The sequence below is a fragment of the Anoplolepis gracilipes genome, chromosome 2 (genome assembly GCF_047496725.1).
Source record: "Anoplolepis gracilipes chromosome 2, ASM4749672v1, whole genome shotgun sequence".
In the NCBI taxonomy this organism is placed as follows: Eukaryota; Metazoa; Arthropoda; class Insecta; order Hymenoptera; family Formicidae; genus Anoplolepis; species Anoplolepis gracilipes.
In genome coordinates this window covers 16,629,205-16,654,776 of record NC_132971.1, presented here as the reverse complement: position 1 = coordinate 16,654,776, position 25,572 = coordinate 16,629,205, and the positions used below count along the sequence as shown (strand labels likewise).

The following is a 25,572-nucleotide window of genomic DNA, read 5'->3' as shown; positions in this document are numbered from 1 at the left end:
ACAACAAGCAGCGACTCAGACCGGGGCGATTTACATGCATAAACTGCAACTCTCGAATCCTATTTCGTTTATCCTATGTGCTGTACCTCTTCTATCGACCGTACCGCAATAATTTTCAAATTGCTTTTACTTTTGGCAAGGTTTGTTATTATCGAGATTTAATCGTCATGGCTCATTAAAAGCTAATGCTGAATGAATAATCCTTTAACAGGGCTCGTTAAAATTTAAACTATTAATCAAAAGGCCAGCAAGCGCGTGCGTGCAAGTATTGGCGTTTATTTTATAGACGTCCTTAGCTTTCGTAGTATTTCACCGGAACAGCCTGTTATCTTCAAACGCCTTTTAGAGGAGCCAGTTGAGTGATGTCGGACAAGCGAGAAGCAATAAAATCAAAGCGGTCTCTGACTTCTCCTAGTAAAAGAGTAGCACGGAAAATAAAAGAAGAACAAGGTAGAAGAGGAATGAAGATAAAGTGTACAAAGCAGAGAAAAGGAGTATTATAAGGGCTTGCTAAGATCGTGCCTTTTGCAGTTTTTGTGCGTTCTTAGAGGCAGTTAGATGCTATTAGAGTATCTTTTTAAGACCAAGATAACAGCGTATCTTTTGCGAAATAACTGAAATTATATCGCGAAATCTCTCAAGACTTTTACTTCTTCCCTGTTTTGTGATGTCTTTGCACTTGTACATAGACGGCGAGACTTGAAAAGTGAAAGTGACGCTGAAACGTGGGAGAAATTTTATCAGACGTATACTGCGAGAAAAGAGGTTAACGCGAGCAATGTCTCATTCGCGCAAAAGTAACAAAGTGAAAGACCGCGGCGCTGGCAAAGTCGAAACGAGAACCGACGTTTCAAAGAGAGAAGAAGCAGAAGCATTGGGGGATCGGGGGATGGGGGGTTAAACTTAAACCGAAGGCGGAGACTCTCGCGGTTCTTAAACTCCGCTTTTCATGTCGCCGTCGCGTCTTAATATTTCCGCGCACCCAGAATCTCTCGCGCGTCCTCGACGTACCCTTGGCTAAAACACTTGTTTAAACGTCACCGTGTACAAGCAAACACACGAACAAAGTACCGTCGAGTGGTTGGAGCGCAGCTCGATGTCTAAAGGATCTCTCAAACAGTTCATGGAATTAAGTTTATCTTTAGAAAAGCCGGCGCGTTTGTCAGGTTATTATCAAAATTTAACATTTATTATTAACAGATCAAAAGAAACGGAAGATACAACGAAATAATTTTAATTATCAGATTACAATTATTCTTTTATGTTGCTTGAAATTCGAGAAGTGATCTAATTAAGTCGTACATATGGATTTATATCATTATTTTTAATCTCATTATCAATATGGACATAATGAGAAATTCAAGTATGAAGGATTCAAATTTTAAACAAAAGTTATTGCACATAAATTTCACTTATAATTAATATCGATAAAATTAAAATACCTTGTGCAAACCGCATTTAATTAATGACCATTCATTGTCACATATAAGAGTGACTAGAATCATTTTGACATGTATTTCTTTTAAAATTTTTGGCGCATTAACGTTGGACCACAAGCGGTTGCCAATAGCGAGAAGTTAATATTTCTGTCGGCACTGGATATAAAATCTGTCATCGGAATATTCTTTTTGCATCGCCGCGAATGAGAAATCGCGCGGCATTACGGTGACGTGAATCAAAGCTATTAAGGCACGGTTGATGCTTGCCCGCTGGTGTTCTCCTGAAGCAGCTGGTCTAAAAGAAGAAACACACACGTTCGGTAGAGAGAACAGTAGATAAAGCGTGTCGGCCAGAAGGAGGCGAGGCGCCTCCGCCAACACTCCGACTTCTGTGTGCGCGCCTCCGTTTCTCTCCACGCATTCCATCACTACGCGTTCAGAGTGCCCTAACAAGCCTCTAATGAGGAACGGGTGTTATTCGTGTATCCGTCGCGGTACTTTTGCGCAATTACCATTTATCACATCTGCCTCTCCGTCGTTTTGTGCCTTCCCTTTTTTCCTCTCCCTGGTCGTCACCTTTTCCGCTTTGCCATACCATTTTTTATTCTCGTTCCACGCCGATAGGAAAGTTCTAACGACAAAGATCAGATGACATATCCGCCACGCGCTGACCTCTCGTCTTTATGTCAATAAAGTTCGAGATTCTTTTAAAATTCTGTAAATTGAGTTACGCGAATTTCTCACAAATTTCAATAATTTATGAGTTTTTAATTTTATACCTAAATATATATATATATATATATATATATATATATATATAATATATTTATGTGTTTGTAGATAATTGTTCTAATATTATATTATTTTTATATAGATTTTTTATATAGAAAAATTATTTTTTGTAAATAACTAACTAAATAAATAAATTTATTAAATTATTTATTTGCATAAACTTATTTAAATTTACTAAATAATAAATTAGTAAGAGTAATAATAATTTAACATATAAAAAAGATGTAATATTAGAAAAATTATTAAAATTATTCATGAGATTTAATATTGAACATTTTTTTATAATATAAGATAGAGTGCAAAACAATCAGGAAATATTCACCTTGCGACGAGGTAATAAATTTGCATCATCGCAGAATGTAGAAATGTCGAGTCACTAATCGCAATTAATTCACGTCTTGAAAGGTTCGGTCGTATCCATTGAGATCCGCGATCTACGAGATAAGCTCGCGGAAACATTATTTATGCATGTAAACGAATAGGATAAGTACGTTAGAGCATGCGGTATACAACATCCATGAGATTTGCACACTGGAAATCTAATCGACTCGTATGTTAACGGTATGTTAATTTAAACGGATCCTGTAACTATCTTAAATTCGTTATTCGTTGGTAGGGGAAGCGAACCCGAGCTGCAATTAGTTTTGATTTGAAATCGTTATCGGTTTATGCATCATGCATACTGCGAGTTTACGAAGGTAAATTCTAGCAAGGGTATACGGTTTCTATACCGTATTGATTATTACCAACGTTTTCGTGTGTTGTTCGCGTCGAGGTAATTTCCGATTTCGAAGTTTTCCCCGCTTGTAGACGAGAGCGTCGTTTCCCTTCGATCGGAACGAAAATGAAACGCAGAACGATAGCAAAAATAGCAGGAAAATGGTAAAGTAGGTCAGTCGTGGTCGGGAATGAGTTTTGCCGCAGTTTTGTCCAGTATTTCGTTGGCGTCGAACTTAGGAATTTCCGATCCGACGATACCGTCCTGGTCGGTCAGATCGTATCTGCGACTTTGCGAAAAGTCGATTGAGCTAGCGAACAATCGGTTCCAAGGAGGGAGGAGGATGGAAAAATAAAAGGGATCCGTCTAGGGTATTGTTTTTCCGACATGGTTATTTCCTTTCAAAATTCCGTAGTATAAGATAGAATTCGAGAAATCTCTTCTCGGTTTTATTCTCAGCTCAGCTCTGATTTTACAGCGTACCTACCGGAAGCGAAACGATCATAAGAAAGCAGGTCGAATACCTAGGTGAAATCGAAAATCAGTTTTACGCCGCTGTGATCAACGATTCCGACGGCTGTCGATCCGGAGAATTTTCCCGAGCGTCGACATCGTTTCACAGACGGTTCGTAACTCTGACTGTAATTCTGGTAGTTAAAACTCGCTCGCGGAACCGGCAGTCGGAGAAGAAAGAGATGACAGAGGTAGAATGCAAATCAGATAAGAATGGATTCGATAAAATTTTCTGTGCCCGTCAATAAAGATTCATGAATGTTTATGATTATTCGTTATTACGATCAAAATATTTGAAAATAAATCTCGGGAATAAAAAATATGGAGATAATATTTATATCTAAAAAATTGTTGTACAATCATCAGATGAAAGAAATCTGATGTTAATCTGCTGCAAACAAACTTTCTTACAAAAATTACGAAAGATTCATAATTGTTTATAAAATATATTTCGAATTTATATTTTATATAAATGCACTTTATTATCGCCGGGTTGGAAAGTTACGGGTCTTAGCATACTTTCAATTATAATACTAAGGCTTTAATTATAATACTAATTGATCGTCTCATTTATCGATGACAATCATTTTGATTTCGACAATGGTCTTTCATGCCCGTGATGGATGTTCCATTCTCCGACACGCGCTCTGTTCCCTCATCCGAGGATAATCGCGGGGCAGGAAAGGGTGAGAACGTGAAATTGATGAAGTAAGCGGTTGGGATGGGTGGAATCTGGAAATAGGACAGGACCAAATCGAAAATCAGGTTTATACACGGACGCACGTTCAACATCCGTTTTTAAAGTCCGGGAAAACGTGAGGATTCTACCCGACTGTCACGCTATCGTTCCAGTCGACTAGAGCGAATCTATGCCGTTGAAAAGTCGACCAGGCAGCTTCTACGGTCATTTCTTCAAAGAGAGGGTGGGGTGATAAGGGATGCGCTCGGGCGGGAATAGATCCAGGGTTTCTCTCTCGAAACGGTTATTTCTCCGTTCATTAACTTTTACGGACTTCCTCCTCCAGCGAGTTTACTATTCTCGCTTAGTGTTTCTGCGACGGCTGCTTCGCGATTTTCAATGGCGTGCGACCTCATTACCGAAATGGCGCTCATTACCGTTGTAAGCGTGGCGGATAGGCGATAGCAATGTTACTCAGAAAGAGCAGGGAAGGCCAAGGGGGTTACAAGGGGGTGGCGAGTTTTGTCACAATGTCACACGCCGGGGTACTCTTTGTAAAAAGGATCGCTTGCCTAATGACCACGAGTTATTCAGCTGCACATATAATCGCTAGAACGACAGGATGGGAAAGAGAGATATGGTGTGAGAGAGGGACTGCTATTGAGACCGAGGGCGCCGAGAATCCTGCCACGGAGTTTCGCAGATCGCTTTGAATAGGGAACGAGATTCTCGAGAAAACTTGACGAGGGCGATCATGCGTCTCGATTTGTACGCGTCAGACTCTTGCGGTGTTTTTTTACATACAAATGGTCGTGCGGCGCATAAAATAATCGACATAGAAGAAAAAGTCTGCTTTATACGAGCAATGAATACAGGAGCGGGGTGGATAATTGAGTGGATGCTTAAATCTTTAAATATTAGCGAGATTCATTCGACATTACGTTAGTCCCGTCGTGTTTCTATTTTCGGATGTGTATGCGGTTAGTTCAGCTAGAAAAATGCCAGGTGTATTGTCAACGATGTGCACATAAACAAATTTTCATTTAGCTCGCGGCACTCATCGAGTTCGCGCTGCAATGTGCATCATGGTCTTTCGTCTGCAGATGTAAAAGCTACACTCCGCATGGTACCTGTATTACAAATAAAATTTGCATCGTGTTTTTTTTGGAATATGAACACAACAGTTTTCCTTAATTAAAGTATTTGATTAAGATTCTTTTCAACTGATAGAATATTTTGTTCAGCTCAGTTAATTTAATCGGGAAGTTTTGTAAGCTAATTAGTAAAATTAATCAAACGATAGAAAGCAGTTTGAAAGATGGAAAGGAGATCACATTTTCCTTCGATCAATGATGAGAAAACATGAATGCTCAAGAGTCTCCTCTTTCTCTTTCATCTCTTCTGCCATTTCGTATCAGCCACTTTGAAGAAAAATTCGATCTTCGCATATCGGAGAAATGGAAAGAATCTTATCGCTGACATACCGGACGCCTCCCTCCTAACCCTCCTGAATGTAATTCGTAGAACATATCGATAATCAAGACCCCAAGAGCTAAGAGAGATTGAACATCAAGTCGGTACGCGTGCATAGATCCGAGAGGGAATGGCATTTGGCGGAACTTCAACAATGCTTTCTCTTACTCGTCTCTTCTCGCTCGTCGTTCGCCGGGCGTCAGCGCGTCGCGTCCGTGTTAAATAACAATGGGATCGCGCAAGTGGGACTACTCGAAAACATTTGCCCGTTTCCTCGTCCCCGTCCCTCCCTTTTGTCGCGATTCATTCGGGCTTCCGCATAATGACGCCTCGCGTCTATGGAGCAGCCACAGTCGCATTCACGAAGGGGAAAAGGGCCGCCATGCAGTGTCGTGTCGCGTCGCGTCGCCTTCCGTCCTTTCCTTTTCCGGCGGTTTAATTGTTGCGCTAACATTTGCCTCGCGGGTATCGGCTCGACTAGACTGGAGCTCAGGAACGTTGTCATGTAAATAATACAATTACGGCCGAGGTAAGACGTATTGATTTGGGGTCGTCTGCTCTAACTAATGAGTCTTTCGCTAATTCGTGTCTGTCGCTGATACGCGTAAAATATTCAATTTTCACTGGGAATTAAAGATATCACTCTTGCATTAAGTAAATTACATATATAATATATAATAGAGAATACATACATCTCTTCTCTGGTTGAACGTATTTTCAAATATTAATTAATTTTTTTTTACCATATATCTACATAGAATTCATAAGTTTATTCTGTTAATGATAATAATGTAAATATCAATTCACTGTAGCTCTATTTACTGAAATATCATATATATTTGTTATTCAATTATGCTTAATGTTGGTATATTATAATATAATGTTTATTTAACAATATAATATATGCTAAATGCATAGTAATTGTGAAGCCTTTGAATCCATTTGATAATTACATTTGCTATATAGCCAAAAATTTGTTCATTAGAATTAGGTTGACCCTAGTATACCGCCGTAAGGCTAATATGCCGTAAGGCCAGTTTACCTAGACCAAATTTGCATTCGTGAATATTATGTCCACACGGTTTATATGTATATGTTCGGTATATTGTATAAAACCAAAATACGGGCGCGCAATTGTGCAATTTAACGCTAGAAATGTATTTCATACTGGAAATAGTTAAATTTGTCAAGAATTCAGCAATCGCTCTCGCGAAAAAGATAAGAAGCAGTTCTTTGTACGAGGGCGTCGTGTTGAATAAGAATAAAATATTTAATTTGCGATTTTGTTTGTAATCGTAATAAAAAAAAATTGAAAAATAGTAACATGATTGTTTTCGCAAGACTCGGATATCCAATGACTACGCCTATGGCTCGGTACACACACGCCTACGTGTATGTAGTCCGGTATACGATCGAATAAACCGGGGAAGAGTTTGTGCAAGCCGGTCTCTCTCATTAGGTTAGAGCAAATTAGCACGCGAACCCAAACACACGCCAGTTCGACCTGACTCGCGGCCCCGTCGAGCCACCCCGCGACCTCTCTCTGGGGAGACGTTCCGTTTCGAGATTGATTATCCCCTATCGGCTCGTGCACAGCGTTTCCTCCGAAACTTAGCGGGACTGGTATCGATAATGTCGAGAGAGAGAGAGAGAGAGAGAGAGAACAAGTCCGTAGCGCGAAGGGCGGTTGTTTCTGGTTTCGAGCGAGGAGGAAGTGCGGAGACCGTAAATTTTCCCTCGGTCCGGATCATAGACCGCGCCAAGGATATACAAAGCGAGTATGCCGCGGTCGGATAAGCTTTGCGGCATACGGTCGATCAATCGACGACGACTATCCTTCTCCCCCCTCCCTTCCTCGTCCATAAGACACTTCCCCTTCTCTTCTCCCATTCTTCGAGGAGTTTCAGACAGTTTGTTTAACTTTCCATCCCACGGTTATCGAGGTAGAGCAAGCGAAAGGAAGCTTTATCAGTTATGCGGTAATTACTTTCCGAGATATTGTCATCGGTCTTTCGCGCTTTATTAAATAAACAACTTATTGCGCGCGAGATGTAAACCTCGAGGAGATTTTATTGCGAGAACTCGAGAGACTACCTTTTTTTTCGCTAACCGACGGTCTCTTTTCCACCACAACGCGCGTTATTATTCACTCGGAGTCCTCCGTGGTGCAATCAAGTTATTCGCGAGTAAAACAAATCTCTCGACTTCGCGTTTCTGAAGAGATGCGCTAAAAAAAAAAAAAAAAAAAAAAAGAAAGAAAAAGAAACTTTGCATTTATTGCGTATACCGACTGGATAGGATAGGAAATAATAAGAGAAAGCGACTACAAAGAGAGAGGGAGCCGGATAATTGTTTGGAGGGATACGCACAGGAATTCTTCCTCTGCCTCAAAGACTCCATGTGTTTTCGAGTGTATGTAATTTCAAGAGAGTCGTGTAAATGTGGGTGGAAAAATTAGTGTCGCGAGACACATATCGTAGGAGATGACGTTGATAAGTCGTGAAAGAGAAATGTGTTCCGGGAATAGCGAGAGAGGACGGGGATGACGGGGAGACCGCGATGAAGGAAAAGGGGGAAATGCTCGAAAGGGACCGGAGACTATCAAATCGGATTTCCAAAGCTCAGTTAATGTATACGATTTCCAGGGGGCGAATTACCGGGCAAAAAGCGAGGGGTGAAACGCGAGGGGCGGTTTCCTGCGACTGAGATCGACCACATAACTTTGAGATTAATTAAATTTAAGCGCTGTTAAAAGGATTAATTAGTAGTACGTACTTCTGCGAGGACACCGAAGCGCTCGGCACAGAATTATGCCGAGACGAAAGTTTCGCCGAAGAGGGGTGAGTCGACGGCTGAAGTTAGGGGTTCGTTTGCGCTGCCCGAAGCTTTGGAGACTTGGACAGTTGGTTCCGAGCGAATAGCTTGAGCTCGTATCAATTGCAACTGTAAATGTTTTGCGAAAGATATTTCCAGGAAAATTAATAACGCGGTGTAAGAGAAAGATGAGAGTACGAAAGTAACGCAATTTATGTTTCATAAAAATTGGTAATACTTCTTGAGTTTGCAAATCAAATTTGTCACTTATTATTCTGACTTATTATTATTAAATTTTGTAATGAAGAAAACATTGCAAAATTAACTCTGAATTATAATAGGAAAATATTAAAATTTTTACAATATACAAATATTAATACATGGAGATATATATTAAAATAATATTAAAATATATATTAAATAATGTGATAGATATATTTCTCTCGGCTATGAAAGATAAAACTGGCCGTCATCATCGAATCTATAGCCTAAATAATAACAATGAAAATGTATTATATTGCGTTGGCTATTGTAGCGCCAATCCATTGTTAATCCGAAGTTCTCGAAGGTATTATCTTACTAAATATGCTGCCTAGCTGCGCGCGAAAGTGATACGAGCAAGAACCATTCACAAGCCTGAGTACCTTGTACTTATACCTCGCAGGAGTAACGGTTGAAGTACTCTCTAAAGCGGGCGGACCTAATGTCGAACGGCTCAGTGTCGAAACAGCCAATTCCAGTCTGTTAAGTATGCTTCGCGGTTTGAGGACTAATACTTGCGCCGAGACGTTACTAGCCGGAGCGTCTCATCGAGCACGTTATACGGAGAAGTTCAATTGCAGAAGGATGCGCGTTCGTATTCTGAGGTCGGTTTACGATTCGAAGGATACTGGAAAAGACACTGGAAACTTCAATGCTCGCCTGTAAGCTAAATTATCTAATCAATTTTCCTGCGACCGGAATTTTTCGTATAAAGTTACAAAAGATGAGCATTTTAAAACTTTTCACCAAGTTCGTCAAGAAGCACGGAAAATTGATAAAATATCATTTCGAAATAATGTAGATCAGTATGTCATGTAGTATATATATTTGTAAGAAAAAGAATTTTAATTGTTTAAATATCGCGCGACGGAAAAACCTGACTCGTGATTAAGGAGGAATTGAACGGATCAGCTTCGTCAAAAGTTAATAAATCTAATACATTTCGAGATTCATGAATTTGACATTGTGCAAAGCTTTTAGTCTTTTAAAAGACAAAACTAATAATTAATTTGTGAGTTAATTTAAGGATTTGCCTGTAGAATTAAAATTTTTATGAATTTTTGTGTCACTATAAAATTTTCTTAGTACAGGCATTATAAAGTTTAATATAAGATAATATTTATGATTTTGAGATTAAATTATATTCTATAGAGCAAATCTTTACTTTAACTCACAAATTAAAATTTTATATTTTAACTCTTCGTTAGGCGCAATATCTAATAGATATAAATAGATATTATTGTATTTTAAGCCATATTACTACACACTGCGATTTTTTTATCTATTGTAATATTTACGCATTTGTTCTTTACTGTTTTTGACATATTTTAATGTCTGATATATTAACATAATGTTAAGACAAAGTTGTTTTAAGAACCAAAGAAAAATAAAGGAAAAATATTGCGCCTAACGCCAGGTTAAAAAGCTAAAAGTGCTTTGCGCAATGTCAAATTCATGACTCTCAAAATGTATTGGATTCATTAATCTTTGATATAGCTGATTCGTCCAGTTTCTTCTTAATTCATGAATATACGTAAATGGCTCTTTATCTCTATTTAAACACAAGCGATTAAATTCATATTTCCATAATTAAAGAGAAAAAAAAGATGACAGTACAGCGGACGAAGATCGTTTGCTAATCGTTTAAAATATTTAATTCTGTGCACACAAAGAGTCATCTACCGATAATCGACGTTAATGATATTCGATTGCCCTTGGTTATCCATTATTTGACCGGTACGAGCGAGCAAGAGGTCTCCTTTCGGATCGCTTTCAAGGCACGTCTCGGAAATTTTCATCCCTACTGTTTACTTAGCTCGCGCAGGAAGGGAGGGAAACTTCCGATTGTGTAGACTTGGCTGCTCGGCGAAAAGTCGTGGTTCTCATCGTCTTTCCCACCCCGCCGATTCTCGTACGCATTCTTGCTTCCTGCCATCCGCCGCTGCTGGAATAGTAAATAAGAATGGGCCCGCTACCGCGTCCTTTTCGTTCGTATAACGTTCATTTTACCCGGAGAATGTCGGGAATGGCGCCCGAGGAAGGACGCGGAAACGAAGGCAAAGTGAAAGGGAGCGAAAAGAGAGGCGGGGGAAGAGAAAGAGGGATGCGCGACGGGAAAGAGGACGAAAGAGTGAGCGGTGTAGCCCAAGACAGCGGGGACATTGTTCAAATTGCGGAGAGTGGAGACATCGATCACCGTGGTGCCGCCGCAGCTGAGCCTTCGGGGACAGACACAAGCGATCTAACTGTCTCTCTCCTTCCTCCTCTTCAACCTCTTCTTCCTCCGTTCCCTTCCTCCGTCTCTCACTCTATTTCTCTTTATGAGAAGCCAAGCCATTTCTTTTTCCACACTCAAATTGTCATATATTAAAAATTTGTTTTTATTAAAATCGTTATATTTTTGGAACTTACGCATTGAATGATTTTAACATTAGTTACTTTAAATGCATAAGATAAATTTAATTTTTTCTTCCGAGAATTAATGTAGGTGTAATAAACCTAATCACTTTCTCTTTCTTTTCTCTTCTTCTAATCTTTTCTTTTCTCGCTCTTATATCTGTAGAAGCAACGCATTGGAAAACATTACGTGCTGATCTCTAGGAGCGTAACATTCTCCTCTCGTCACAATGTTAAGCGCCGTTTCTGAACTTTTGTCTGTGTATAGCTTCACCGAATCGATACGTCTCGCATTCGAGGGTCAGTCAATATTCAAGGGAGATCGAGCGGCGAAATTCGTAGAGCAGGAAGACCATACCACCTACCCGTAGGATGGAGAGCCGTGAATCAGAGGCCGACTCTTCCGGGATGTGCGAGTTAAACTTTTATTTCCGACGAGTTTGCATGCACGACGCGACGTGGCCGCTTCACCATCGGCCGACTCTGGATTATGCTCGCGTATTTTTTTACATGTAAACGTCGCGCGACTGTCAAAAATGGAAATAACTTCGTGCTCTTGTTACGTAAATTTTTACAGCTCGCGAACTGTATTTGTGCAGATAACAAAATCTAATAACGATTTTACGAATCAAAATAGATTGAAGTGATGACACAAACATCTCGATTACGTATATACATAATGGACGTATCGAAGAGAAACTGTTGCAATAAAAGCCTTGATGCTTATTCGTCAACTTCAAAAGTGAAATCGATATCTGGGACCATCGATCGCGCCGACTAATCCGACTTGAGAATACGCGTCACGTTAACTGTTGCCACGAGTCATGTATTCAATTCCAAATCCAGAGATAGGTATAAGTGGTACACAGTAAAAAAGCTTGACGAATAGAAGCGCAGCGTGAATGCTGATTTGTGCACAAACGGCCTCGCTTTTTCCGTCTGGCGTTTCTGCCAGTTGGCGGAAACAAAAAATTCTTGTATCCGAGAAAAAAAAAATAAAAAACTGGGCGTCGACCGACGAGACACTGCTCGCTCTCGCATACGTCGCATCGGATAACACACGAGCAAGAGCCAGGCGAGGCATCCAATCCTAATAACGTTGAAATTTTTATACGCCGACATGGACGGATAAATTCTTGGATCGCGGCCAGTGCAGTGCCCTTTCCCTCCACCTCACCTTTCCCGACTCGAAGCGCGCTGCTCTCCTTTCCCGTTTTCTGATTTATTCGAGATCTACTCTGGTATTTATCTCCCTATCGGATACGACGTCAATTTGCTTTCGGCTGAATATTCAAGGGCGCTTTGTACTCTCTCCTTGGACCGTTTGCGTCCGTTTGATTATTAGGTGATCTACTTTCGCTCGCACTCGGCAGTAATTACCGCGACGAATTATTGATTGGTGATCGGTTCTTGGGTCAATTATCGAGAACGATAGTTTCTCGTAAAATACTCAAGGCGTCCTGATTAATTACGCAAAGCCGCAAAAGACGTACCGTTATACGAGAATGCCGTGAGCATGTTCTTTTGCCGTTTGATGTAAAGTAAAACAGACTCTCAAGACGAATGAATTTCCTTTTTCTTACTGGTGTATTATTTATTTCATCTCGGCGTCTAGAACCGATTCCCAATTCTGTTTGCGAGTTCTGTTTATAAAATATTTATTTGCTTTGTTCTATTCTACTCGCAATCAGTTCTTCCATTAACCCGGTATTTTCATCATGAGAAGTTAAATTCGGATTCTTTATTTGCTTATTTGTTATAAACTTTGTTTGATAAACTTATTACTCTGACCAATTATCAGAAAAGTAATATTAGATTTTAATTGAGAGCTGATTTAAGATTGCCACATTGGCATCTTCGTTTTTGAAAAACATCTACAACAATTTATAAATGAAAAGAAATATTTGAGAAATAATAGTTAATTACTTGCTTAGACTTTAAAGGTATTAAATTTTTACACATGTTATTACCAAGGATATTATATAATGGATTAACACAGCTACAATCAGGTGCGATTGAAAAGAAAAAGTTAACAATTTGATATATTAAATTTTTTCTTAAATTAATTATTACTGAAATATTTTAATTCCGGATTTTTTTGTTCGCGAAATAAAAAATATTAAAAAATTAAAACTGCTCTTCAATGCCCATATCGTTAGAGAATAAATTACGGTAATGCGATTAATATTATTTCTTTAATTTTAGAATGTATTGATGCGAAGATAATACATTTATAACATATTTTCCAAATTATTTATTATTTTAATTATTTTCATTAAATATGCGGATAATACTGAATTTACTGTTTCTGTATATAAATTAGAAAAACGAACCGAACATGTAATGCATGCTAGCTTACCGTATAAGAGTGAAATATGTTAATGTTAAACATGAATGTAAAAAAATTAATTGTTCTTTCCATTTTAGTAGTAAAATATTTTCTAATTTTATTGTTCTCACAATATATTATTCCCGAATTTAATATTCATAAAAATAAAGTTTCAATTGGGAGCAGTGTATTTTACGGTAGAATTAAAAGATGTAAATGGTTTGCGAAATCTAAATATATCTAAATTATATAGTGATGTTCAAAAAAATTATTGTACACAACTAAGTTTTTATTTATTTCTTGTTAAATAAATAAAAAGTAATAAAAGATATTGTAGAAATTTCGAAAACATTTGAAAAGATTAACTTCGACTTACTCCCGATGTACGCTCGTACACGATATTCGCTCAAGGTCGAAATAACGACGCAGAACAATCTGAAATTGCGGTTGTTTTGCGACATTGTTTCGTTGACCTCGGGCAAATATCGTGTACAAGCGTACGTCGGGAGTGAGTCGAGGCTTAGAAACCGACCATATTTTCGAGACAGCTTTGTGTCATACGCATTTGTCACAATCAGTGGCGTCTCGCGTCCTTCGAGATCTTGCGATCCTGCAACTGTGTTGTTTTATGCGTATATTGTTTCACGCGTATTTCTGTAACGCGAGTTCTGTAACATTACAGAAGAGTATCCGAGTGTCGACGGATACTTATAAGTGTCAAGGGACGTGTCTAAGGATCGCGAATTCGTCGGAAAAGTGACTCGGATTGCGGGAGCAGCAGATGAAGAGTGAACATTACATTTGAACGAATATCAGGAGTGTCGAATTGAAAGACGGACAATCGTTTTATTGTACATTTTTTAATCCGCGAAAAAGTATACACCAAATTTTTTATATGTATATAATATGCTGTATACGCAGTGATTTTATTATTCGTGCGACGACACATAAGCGGAAAAGTACCAGTCCGACATAGATTTTGTATATCATAAACGTAATATGTATCAAAATCGGGAGTGTCGTGTAAAATGTCGCGCGAGTGTTTTGTGAGTGCTTTTGAGGATGCGACGAAGAAGATGAGTAGATCTGAAATGGCATCGGGTTTTGTGAGAACAATCAGATAATTTATTACGTATAAGGTAATTTATTACGTATTATTCGCGAAATTTTTTTGTCATGGTTATCACGTGGCATATTTCGTGTAATTCTATTTGGGTGTGTGTGAAACTGGCGTCTCACTTTATGGAAATTCATGAAAAATTGTTGCGAGTTTTGGCTTTATTTTTAATCGTTTTAGAATTCTTGATAGATTAAACAAGTAGTGCTGGCCATTAGAAGAATGTTAAAAAAATCGGGACAAACTGAGATGCCAGGTTCATGCTGCGTCTCACTTTATCCTTCGTCGACTTTTTTAGCATTCTTGCCATTTTAAGTTTTTGAGAGTGTTGCAATAATTCTACAAAAAGTTCTATGCGTAAAAATTATTAGAATATTAATTATATAAATTGGATCGCCCGAGACGCTGGACGTAAATGAGATTTTATGTTACATGGTCTGGATCTAATTTATTTTTTATTAAATATTCTAATTAATTAAATATTTTAATTAAATATTAATTAATATTTTTTATGCATATGTAGAACTTTATTCAGAAAATATAAGCGATTACAGAACGACAAAGAAATAATATGAAATCTCATTTAAAGTCGATAGAACAATCGAAATATGACTAGCGTCTCATCTTGATATTCAGTATGTTTTGCGTTTCGGCCAATCTAATTTGTTTAATAAATATTTTAATCATTTTTACGCATAAACCTTTTCTAAAAATTAACAGTGATTACAGACTGACACAAAATCTCATTAAAGTTGATAGAACTATCGAAATACGACCAATGTCTCATCTCAGTATTTATGCATTTGAAGTTTCGGGCAATCTTTATTTATTTAATAAATATCTAACTGTTTAATATATAATATATGATCTAATTTGTGTTTAATAAATATTCTAATAATTTTTATCTATAGAATTCTCTGGAAATTAAAAGTAATTGCAGAACAACATGAAATCTCATTAATCGATAGACTATCGAAATATGACCAGCATTTAATTTAGTAATTTGTTTAATTAATATTCTAATAATTTGTATACATAGAACTCTTTGTAGAACTATTATAAAACTCTCAAGCGTTTAAAATTTGGTAAGAAATGTTTAAAAAATCGTTGCGGCAGATAACGTGAGACGCAGCATGAACTTGGCGTCTTAATTTGTCTTGAGCAATTTCTTGATTTAATGCCAAACTATTTGTACTCTCTAAACTATTAAAAATAAAACCAGAACTCTCAACAATTAATTTCCGCGAAGTGATACAGCTTCACACACACACACCTCTGTCAGCCAACCAAACAAATTATACATTTAAAATATAAATAAATAAATAAATAAATAAATAAATATATATATATATATTTGTTTATATATTTAATGTTTTAACATAATATTGTTTATGTAGTATATATTCTTTGTAATTTTTAATGATAAAGAAATGAAAATTTTATACAACTGAAAAATGCTCATCTTATGAAAATTATTCAGTTTTATTAATTTAGTTTTATTTGTTTAGTATATTTACAAATCTAGTACTTGAAACTTAAGAGCCTCTGTGTTTTTTTATATGAATGAGAAACGTTAGAAAACGCTAAATGTTAATAAACAAATTTATTTTATAAATGTTAATAAACAAAATTTATTTTAGAGAAAATTGTATTAAAGAAATCTTGAAAATATTCTCTTTATTTGGAGTTTTGAGTAAAAATACCTAGAAAATCAGGGAATTTTCAGGGAATTTTTTTAACAAGATTTGAGTAAACATCTTGATAATGATGTAAAATAAATCACTACTGTGAAAATAAGAACGAAATTTAAAATAAAAATTATAAAACAAAAATATAAATTTTTATCAAATAAGAAATAATAAATTAACAAAATTGTTCACTTGATGGTGAATGGTTGCTTTGCCATTGCTTGATGCATTCTCAAACTGTTTCTTCCCTTCGCGCCGTTTAAGCTTTTTTATTTCTTTATGACACATTCACTCGCAAAAATACGATTAATTACAATCACATGCATTAATCAACAAGAATATATCATACGGCACTTTACGCACTTACGAGATTTTTAATCGCACTTTATATTTTATATCATAATGAAAGAATGCGAAAATCATGTATACTTTGAAAGATATTACGACGATACACGCTGAAGGTCATGGACTATTACCTTCTCGTTCGAATCTTACTGCGTGAATGACACAGCAAGGTAACTGCTTAGCGTATAAATAACATACGCATGATATATAGCGCTATCCTCGTCTTAGGCACGTATAAATATCACTATCAGTATAAAATAATTCATTGACGCGATAAAATATTTAATGCGCTATAAATTAATGCATATTGAATATTCTATTTCAATTTTCAAATTAATAATTCATAAATAATGATGTATACGATTTTTCATTACTTGAATCACTCAATCTCCTATAATTTATATATTATTATAAATTAAACTATCAATCCGAAAATGAGAGATGAATAAATTACACTTAAATTGCTAAAAAATGAAATTAATAGATTCGAACCTAAGTGTTAAAGAAAAAATTACGAAATGATAATTTATAATTTCTATTTTCTATCGTTTCTCAGGGGGTAAAATGTATACATAGCACGAAATACGTACTTTGATAAACTCCTGTCGCCTCGGTATGTTTACTAGTCATTAATCGCGGGAGTTAATTAATTGAATAATTGATGACTCGTAAGCATGCCGAGACAATGAAGAGAAATTTATCAAAGCAGATATTTCGTGTAATATATATATACACACATACATGCATACATACATACATACATACATACATACATACATACATACATACATACATACATACATACATACATACATACATATATATATATATATATATATATATATATATATATATATATATATATATTTCAATTAGGTATCAAAATGACGGAAATAAGAATTATAAAATATCGTTTTACTGTATACGATAATTGTTTCTTTAATGCTTATTGTTAGATTCAAATCATGCTTTCATTTTTTGGTGTAATTTAAATATAATTCATTCATCTTTTATTTTTAGATTGATAGTGAATTAGTAATATACAAGATGCTAGGATTTGAGTCAAATAATGAAAAATAAAATCATGAAACATCACATTTGTAACTAATATTATATAATTTTAAATTTAAGAAGGAACAGATGGAGAAAGAAAATATATTCTACATATACATATATATATATATATATATATATATACATATATACTTATACTTGCAGTGCCTTAAATGTTTTAGGATAAAAATTTACTATTATGGTATTTAGTGTTTGTGTGACGCATATCATATTATTGTACATAAGCAATCATCTTGTTTGAATCTCGTAAGTCGATAAGAACTGAACGTAGGATGATTATGCGCATAAACATAATCATAATCAGACATAATAATAATCTAGATGTTTGGTTTTGTTGAAAGAGGAATAAATGTTCACATAAAAAAGGACACTCTATGCGTTTTCTCTTGTTCTAACGAAAAAAATTGGAGCAAAAAATAGCGCAAGTGCGAGAGAGAACATGATGCAAGGAGCATGAAATAGAGTGTGTCTTTTTTTTACATGCATATCTACCCCTCTACAATTTAATCTATGGTTGTGCATCAATTTCATAGAAATAATTTTTTTCGGAAGCTGATTAATGTGCATGAATTTCTGGTCTTACAACAAGTACATATCTAAATTTCAATTCGAGATTTAATTCTAATAAACCTTTCTTATCCCTCTGAAGAAGTATAGGCGAGAAAAATATCGGAATGAAATCGCTGAATCAGGAGCTTCGTTTCGATATTATTTTTCCCTTGGCAGTAAGAAGAGCAGTAAGACTCTCGAAATAAGATTTAGATATATATTTGGTATACCTAGGACCAAAATAATTCGTGCCTTGTGCATATTAATCTAATAATGTTTCAGAAAAACATTAATTTTTTTCATAAAACTGATGCACGACCATCTTGTGTTTGGCTCTTATTAGCCTGCGAAATTCAAATTTGTATTTTATAAGAGTCTTATTAATCTCTTAATCATTTTATATTCGGATAGTGAGACTTGAACGAAAGATAGTAATGCATGATCTCAGTGTATGTTGTCATTTTAAACTCGAAGGGGAGGTAGGTACATGACTCTTGTGTGTGTCGTATTTTTCGAAGTATGATTTTTGTGTTTTCCCGCATTACGATATAAAATAAAGTATTAATGTCATAAATATAATAAGCAAGGAAGTGTGTAAAGTGTCGTGATCATATTCTTGTGATATACACGCGATCGTAATAAACTGTGTTTTCACAAGAGAGGGTAAGTGCTATCAAGATTAAAAAAGAAGAAACAAGAAAAAGGAGAGAAAGGCTCAGAGAGGCATCGAATGACGGCGGAGCAACTATTAGATGAGCAATTTATAAGTTTCTTAATTCATTATTCCGTACATATATATAAAAACATTTTAATATTTTATGTACAAAATATAGAATGTTTAAATATAAAATATTAAATATAATATAATTCTTATACATGTATAAGAATTTCTATTGATTAAAATATGTAAAAGCTAATTTTAAAGAAATTTTTGGGGGAAATTCTACCTTTTTTTTTATTACTTTTTATTTATTTAAAAAAACGAATAAAAGTTAATTATGTGCAGTAATTATTTTTTTAAATATTAATTATTTTGGATATAAAGTTATTAATTTAGATATATTTATATTTTACAGATCGGCGCATGTGTCATCTTCTATAACTCCGCCGTTTACATTGTACTGGTGAGTGTGAAATTTTTTTTATATTAATCTCAGAATTATTTGCAAATATTATATCACAGAAATATCAATTCATAAAAATTTTAATTTGCAATGACGCAACAGTTAAGTTTTTTGCATTATTCTTAGAGATGATTGAACAATGTAAATATACGGGATTTCCAAATTCGCGAAATTATATACTACGACAAGAAACTTATAGAAAAATTAAATAATAATAAAAGTATTTGAAATTTTTATTTTAATCAGTAAAATATTTGAAATATAAGTATTTAGAATCAATCAGAAACTACGTTTTTGACAGTTATCTGTTTGCGTGTATTGTAGTATTAGTGATCGCGCGCTTTCGGTTAATCTGGTATATCCACCGCGGAAAATTTAACTTTTATTTATAGCAAATATATACATATGTACGGTAACAAATTAGCATTTCATTAATACATTCGACTTTCATTTTTTATGGTACCAGCTGGTTAGATTAAACGGTTACAATCTCGAGACGAATATGTTCGCTCGGTATTCCTAGCACAATGACGTTCAAAAGCTCCGACAAAGGGCGCATGCATATCTCGAATGAATAGAAACAATGCGACGGAGGCAGTCGATGGCGAGTTGAATTGTGGCGGCAACTTATTCGAGAGTTACGCCAACGCTCGCCATGCTAGTTCGCACTTTGGAAAGTTTAAAAGCGAATCCAAGTCCTCCGTCTAGCAAATTTCTCTACACTGTAATTACTCATATCCGTAGTTTTGTTTGAACTCATATCGTTACAAACATGCTATGTTGTGGCATTAATTTAGAAACACGGCAACGAAGTTGTATCTGCTAGCTATATAGATTCCCTCAGATTTATCACCTTTTCTTTCAAACAGAAAAGATTATAAGAGTCATTATTTTAATAAGTTATTAATAATTTTTAAATTAAAAGGAATTGAATATATCAGGAACAATTTTTAACAAATACATAATTTTTATTTGTAATTAATTTTAAGTAACTTATATAATTTAACAAAAAATAATTTGAATTTTGAATTATTAGAATATCAAGTATGAAAAAAAAAAAAGTTACGAAAAGTTATGCTTTTGAAGATTTATATTTTATCATACACATACAAGTTGTTACTAAGAAAAACTCTGGACTCTAAATCCGTCAAAGAATATACGTTGACAAGGAAAGAAATGAAGTTGGACGCGTTCGTAAAAATATTCTGCAAATTTTCACATCTCAGTATATTTTATCTCAAATGCGAATAGTCGAGATAAGTTTTCAAGACTTTTCCTACCTATGCGAATCCTCTCGTGCGTCTTAGCAGTAAGACTCGAGAGAAGGAAGACAATTCGCGTTGTCGCGGATGAAAATCGCGGTGCAATTTTAATTTCGTTACTCGTGAAATGCCGGATTAGAGCGGCTTAGGAACGGCTGTTGACTGCCGCTGCGCAACGCGGGTATTCGGTGCTTACGTTTTAACGCGATGAATATTTAGCGACGGTGTTTCAAAACGTTAAGACGCCTCGCAGAGACGAACGACTGTATCCCAAGATTAACCCTATCTCCACCCACGAGTGCCTAGCACATTTCCGCAGAGCGTTGTAATGGGATACATTTCCACATTAACGTTCCGACAACGCGAATTTGCCGCGAGCCGCCATACGATACGGATGACAGTTGTAGGTTTATACTGCTCGTGTTTGCTTTAGTTATGTCACGTTAGATTGACTCTAAAGACATTCATTGTGCATTACAGTGAAAATCTCTCTGGCATTTGCGCACTGGCATTTTCTTTCTGGTAATCTTATTAGAATATTATACTGAAAAAAGCTTTCTCGCATATATGCAGTTACAACTCCTAATCTATTTATTTAATTATTTTCTTTTTCTATTTCTATTTTACTTTTTTTATTTATTATAACAAATATTTAGCTTAAATAAAATTTACCATTTTACATTTTTTAATAATTTTTATCCACTTTGATAACATATACCATAAAGAGTGCACATATGGAATTATATGATTCTTAAAAATAATCATTCAATATTGAAACAAAATATTAGGAATAATATTAGAAAATTTACCATCTCCATTTTTTTTACAATTCATAAATTAATCTTAACCTCTGGAAAATCGATTACTTATTATCTATCTAAAAATGTAGGACAGAGATTTTGATAAAAAATTCAATTGCGAAATAAATATGAGATTTAGACTCGCGATAAATAATGTAGAATACTATCTTGTCGTTTTATAAATATCTGAAAAATATCATCTGAAAAATGTGATTTTTATCTATTTTCTATGTTATTTAATAATCGAGAAGTGACTTTAATTTTACACCGCGATGCGCGGGACACGTTGTAGGACACATAAAAGTCAATGACTCCAATCGATTTCCTTGGGAACTGTGACGCAAGAGTCGCCGCGGATTTTAATCCGCCGTGTTCAATTAACGAACGGTTGCTGAGCCGTGACGCGTCAGCCGTATCATCGCGTGTAACGATTGCTTTCGTTGCGCGACAATGCAGCGCCGTTCGCAAATTGGAAAGCGACGCGCTTCACGCTCACGCGCCGGTGGCCGCGCGGCACGATCAGCGCGTTAATTATACAGATCAAGGGACGCTGCGTTGGGTGTATTTTAGGTAATTGGGAGTTTGCCGGAATCGTCGCGCGCCCCTTACACCGCCGTCACGCCTCCGTAACCTCTGTGGAAGCGCTTGTGTGTACGCACGTGCGCTTCTCTTGAGTATGCAAGGAGATAATGCCGGTGAGAAAAGCGATAGTGGAACGGAGGAAACAAGAGATATCTCTCTCTCTCTCTCTCTCTCTCTCTTTCTTATCTTTATTTTTCGTATAATGCTTAATAACTTGATGCTAAAATGTATTGCATATTTAAAAAAAAGAGAAGCTCACAAGTAACTTTAAAGAGCAAAATTTTTAAGAGAAAAGTAGAGTCACAAGATACAAGATTCATAATATTAGAATGCAAACTTTTAAATATTTTATGCAACGCGTGAGAAAAAGAATATTTAAACGAATACCAATTTTAAAAAGGCATTTAAAACAAAATGGTAACATTATCCATTTAATACAAGAAAGCGTGCTTCAATAATTTCCGAGTTACGACAGCTACTTCGTTTATCGATCTCCGGGAGGCGGTCCATTTTTACCTGGATGCAGCGGAGAAGAGCTCATCCGGCTGGATATCATTTATTTAGAATACACTCGCTGCTCGCGAGCGCGCGCGCACAGCGCGGAGCCTTTATTATTTACGAAACCTCGATACACACCGTTCGAGATGGGACGATACGTTAAGTGATTGGAAATTATATGTAGTCGCGCGAAAGAGAGTGGGGATTACTACGTGTGTGAGGATTACTACGTCGGCCAACGTTATTTTCGTGCGACAAAGTCGATCGAATTGAGCGACACGTCGGGACGCCGGAAAAGCTCGCGCCATTCGTCGATCCGTTTGTGATTTAGCGCAGCTGCAATCGCGCAATTCTGTCGACTTGGCGCGGTCGGCTGGTGGTTTACGAAAGGGTATAGGTAGGTACCACCATCACCTATGGACGCATCCACCTACCGGTTTGTGCCTCGTGGCGGATGACTCTCGTAGACTGGTGTTAGGGATCCATTAGCTAATGGCCGCACCAGCCATCTGCTCGACATAGCTTTTATTCACCCATTGCACCCTTCCCTATCTTTCTCCTTCTCTCCCCCCCCCTCTCTCTCTCTCTCTCTCTCTCTCTCTCTCTCTCTCTCTCTCTTTCTTTTTCTATCGTTCACGCTTTTGCACTATCTTTTCATCTTTTTTCCTCGTTTACTTCGCTGTCCTGCGGCTTAGCATGGCCCACTATACGAGCCAACGATTCATTTATTCATATTCTCTCTCCTTTTTCCTCTCTTCTCTTGGACAAACAGTGCGGTCGTTCGGCAACTTACAGCATGATTTTTTCATGCTTTGGACAGATCGGCGACAATGTCGGAAAAAGCTCGAGATGTAACATTAATTCGCGTCGATGAGAAAGTCTTGGCAAAGAAACGGAAGAAGTGTCTGTCTTCGCCTTTCGTTCCTCGTGTCTATTTGTATTCGCGTACTTTTCCGCTGTCCACTTACTTGTTCCCTCACGAGTTGAATTTTCAAGAATCTCGTGACGATGGTTAGACGGGTTTTCGCGGGGAAACTATGGAAAAGTGTTCAGAGTCGACGATCCACTTGGCGTTGTCAGTTTGGTCGTTACGCCTTTACTTGGTGAGAAGAGTTCGCTCTATTCTCGGATAACGAAAGTAGGAAACTTCCCGCCACAAAAGTCTCGACACGTGAATGTGTCCGGTACGATGCGATCTTTAAATATCGCCCCAATTCGTTTGTATGATTCCGACGCGTCTGAGTTGCAGTTTCAAGTGAATTTCCCGCAAAAAGATCCTTGTTCCGACAACTTAACGAGGCTCGCTTTCTCGCGTCGCGATCGCGAAGTTTCGAGGTCATCGCGTTGACGATATCTATTGCAAACGTCGTCGCAGAATTTGCCAGAATTATGTGACATCGACCTCACATCATACGCGGTTACTGGGAATTAAATTAAATGAGAATTCAAAATATAATTAAAAACACATTAATTAAAATTTTTCTTATTAATTAAATTTTCATCAAATGATCTCGGTTAGATGTAAATTTAATAAATTAAAGTGAGTAAAATTGTAATAATTAAAAAACTTATAATTTTAATAGTTTAAATTTTTAAAAACTCTTTAAAAAAGAATAAGTCACAGGCAAATTCTGCGAGTAGAATACAAGGATTAAATTGTCCTGCTTCTGGTATATTAAATGCGTGCGCAAGGTTCTTGCATTCAGTATTTTGCGCATGCGACCTGCATTTTATGTCCACTGTAAACATAAAGACGGCAAATGAGCGATATTTTCGGTAATTAAATGAGGTACACACAAAACGTTATTACAAATTTAGATGAGATGCGCGTGACGACGCATAATTCGCGTTATCACAGAAAATATAATGTGCAAGCTTTTACAGCGTTGTCGTTACTGCTCTCGCTTCCGTTAAGAGTGACAGAAATGTACGAATTCGTAGCGAGCCGAAGGAGGTGCGCGCAGAATTTAATTTCCGGTAGTCGCTAGTGTCGGTTATCCAAGACCGAGAGTCATGGAAACGAATACTTGTATCTTTATGACAAAAGCGTCTCAACTTCATCCGTAGGATTAATGACATCATTGCCTGGCAATACTTAACACTCTCGAAGAAATGAATCTTATTCTAATCTTATTCTAGTTATTTAAACTTGTCCGGCGACTCGGTTCGACGACTTTAATGACCTTTGTAGTTTACCTTTACACGCTAATCAATCTTAATTCCAAAATCTGCTTAATTAAAAATTAATAATAAAATTCAAGGATATTTTACTTTGCAATAAATCATTCATCTTTCGCTTCCATATGTACTGAAATCGGGAGAAGTGACAGTCATTTATTGTGCATCGGAGATTAAACTCGTGGCATTTTTTGCGGAACAGATGTTCGCCAAGTGTCATTTTTTCAATATCATAAGTTACGTTCGCCAGCGTTTTCCCCTACAAATTGCGTGCGTATTTGTGAAAACGAATGCACATAAATTCCCGTGATTATCACGCGGACAGGGAACGAACGTGATCCGTCGTGATTTGATTCACGGCTGATCGGATCTCCCTTAACCGTGCGTCTTTGTTTGATGATCCGTGGGTCCGCCGCGCCGGTGAGGCTGGGACGGCCGAAAGGGCCCTGCCGGGTACTTAAACGCGTGATATATGCGATATACTCTCGGTGCTGCCCACAGGTATATTCGCCTGTATACCTGCCTGCTCGCACAGGTACACGGGCCACGGGCATCAGCCCGCTCTCTACGCATGTTCGCCTACTTTACATCCCGATGAGTAATGCGCCGCGGTGCCGGCATTAAAAGCGCCAGTAACATCGACTTCGCCCGGAGGCCACGGCGCGGCACGGCGCGGCGACCGTCATGGAAACCGTACCGACGAGATGATAGACGAGCAGGTTTAATGATAATAATACCCCTTTAAAAAGCTGCCGTTAAAAAAATTCTACCACGTCGACGGAACGATTACGGCGAACGAACGTTCTCGGCGTGTTTTCACGGCGCGCGTGATCATAAAAATTGCCCGTTACTAAATTAATACTTCGGATCGGCAATTATCGACGTGACATATTCGAAATAAACGTTATTTTTATCTAAATATTTTCTGACGAGATTTCGC

At 36.8% G+C, this 25,572-nt stretch overlaps 1 protein-coding gene across 9 annotated transcripts in view; it reads right to left on the bottom strand.

The window, feature by feature from the left end:
• Nucleotides 1-25,572, bottom strand: part of LOC140675071 (discoidin domain-containing receptor 2) — a 141,588-nt gene that overhangs the window by 81,529 nt on the left and 34,487 nt on the right. The window contains exons 1-4 of one of the 9 annotated variants that reach the window (XM_072909110.1): nucleotides 16,588-16,813; nucleotides 9,073-12,960; nucleotides 2,978-8,557; nucleotides 2,554-2,665 (exon numbers count right to left, since the gene is read on the bottom strand). The exons of 2 other annotated variants lie outside the window; for them this stretch is intronic. The gene's annotated coding sequence lies outside the window, so the exon portion shown is untranslated. Of the gene's footprint in view, nucleotides 1-2,553; nucleotides 2,666-2,977; nucleotides 8,558-9,072; nucleotides 12,961-16,583; nucleotides 16,814-25,572 lie in introns of those variants that run through there. 6 more of the 9 variants (XM_072909137.1, XM_072909129.1, XM_072909146.1 and 3 more) reach the window with 6 other exon arrangements.